Source organism: Helianthus annuus, chromosome 9, assembly GCF_002127325.2.
Source record: "Helianthus annuus cultivar XRQ/B chromosome 9, HanXRQr2.0-SUNRISE, whole genome shotgun sequence".
Taxonomy (NCBI): domain Eukaryota; kingdom Viridiplantae; phylum Streptophyta; class Magnoliopsida; order Asterales; family Asteraceae; genus Helianthus; species Helianthus annuus.
Window position 1 is genome coordinate 4,397,636 of NC_035441.2, and position 2,106 is coordinate 4,399,741.

Consider the following 2,106-nt stretch of genomic DNA (forward strand, 5'->3'; position numbering starts at 1 on the left):
ATTTGTACGTTTTACTTAAAACTACTTGCATGCTATCTTATTTGCTTTTATTTATTCTCTTGATCTTGTAAGCATATGTGTCACTTATGCGATAACACTTAACATGCTATACTTATTTTTATTATGTGTTAATGCCTGTTTCATCGTCTTATCCTTTATGTGTGTTCTTGACATACTTTTTATGCATTAATATTCGTTTCATCATTTCACTTTTATTGTGATATTCTTGACATGTTATACTTGTTCGTTTAATCTTTAATATACACTTTTCCTCACGCGTTTTACTCGACTATTCTAAATCCGACAACACACATATTACACAAACGAGACGAGTTCACCAAAATAGGCGTGAAACCCACAATTTGGTGAATGACTCTCAATCCTTCTACTTTTCTTTTCTTACACGAAATTCACCACCAAGTTAGGAGTGAAATCCTCACCTTGATGGAGAAATTCAAATTTTGAATTCTAGTGGACCCTCGTCAAAGTGTTGAAATCAAATTTTGACCCGACGAGTACCAACCACACTTAGGATACTAAATCGCCAAGTTAGGGGTGAAACCCGCACCTTGTCGACTAGTTCCACTCCTTGATTTTCATTAATCCCGCCAAGTCTCGAAATTTTGATGGATTGGGAACATGTAGTAACTGGAAGGGTGAATACCGTTAGCCGAGATATCGGCGAGAGTATTCCACCTATTAGGCCAAAACATGTTTCTCAATTTCAAAAGATCTTTCGACCACTTTGGTTAGTCAATGTTCCGTTTGGAACCGTCCAAGTTTTATTCGAGCTTACGCTTTATTATTTTCGATCTTTTGTCACTTTTGAACAATTTTTTTTTTGAGATTTCATTTTTGCGCAACATCATACTCTTACTTTTCATACGATTATACATTATTAGCATGCATGATTTCACGTAATTTTATTTACGCTTTTATAACAACGAGCAGAGACATATCATCGAGATAGGAGTGATTTCCTTAACTTGATGATTAACTCCGCTTCTTTTCTCATCTTACAACGACATCATCAACGGATTGGGGTGATTCCCTACTTAGGGGTCGTTACCAACGCTTTCTTTTAATAGACTATATTATGTAAACGCGATCATGTTTACACCTAAATCGTTTATCATGTATTTCGAATGCTTCATTTATTTAAACGTACCTCTTATTCTATAATCTAATTTCACCTCACTCGCATACACAAAATTTTAATGTTACCAATAAACGCGTGTTCCTCGATTTTCAAAATTTCACGAAATACTACTTGTCAGCCCGGTCGGTTTAATAAATCCATTGCCCACGAATTCACCAACCAACGTAACCATTGAAACACGCTCCTCTCACACCATTAAACTAGAGATCGTTATTCTCAATTGAGAATCAAATCAACTTTTTCGCACACACCTATAAAATGCTACCAATATTATTCAATCATTTACAAAAAAAAAAAAAAAAATTCCTTTTTCAAAACCAATGAAACATTTTTTTTCAGCAATCACTAAGTTCATGTACCAAATTCCTTTTTCTAAGGATCAACTTTTTCACAAGAAGCTGTAAGTTTCAAAATTTTCTAACACAAAGTTGCTTAAAATGATGCAAACTTATTAATCTCTATAACTTTTTCAAAACCTCATCCAATATGTCAATTAAATTCAAAACACGTGGACAAGGGAACTTCATAAGAACCGACAAATTTTCAACCTATGTAAACTCTTTTAAAACCGCTGTAGCATTCCCTTTCCTTTACAAAGTAACTTTTCACATAACCAACAGACGTATTATACTCTCTTTACATTCACAAACTAAAGCCTATATTTCGTGACAACTCAATTTATTTTAACTTCACGCTTTGCGCAAACAACTATATATGCATATCATTGTACACGTTTTAGTCAATATCTCACAACAATCTCACGCGTGTCACTCGTTCTCTTTTTCCTTTCATACTCGAAACTTTAAACCTTTTACGCGCATAAACTCATGTATTTTAATTTTATATTATAAACAAAATCATTATTTCCTACATCCGCACTTATACACTTTATGCCTTCATTTATGTTCACACATACACATTTACGTTATACTCATGATTCAAAATTC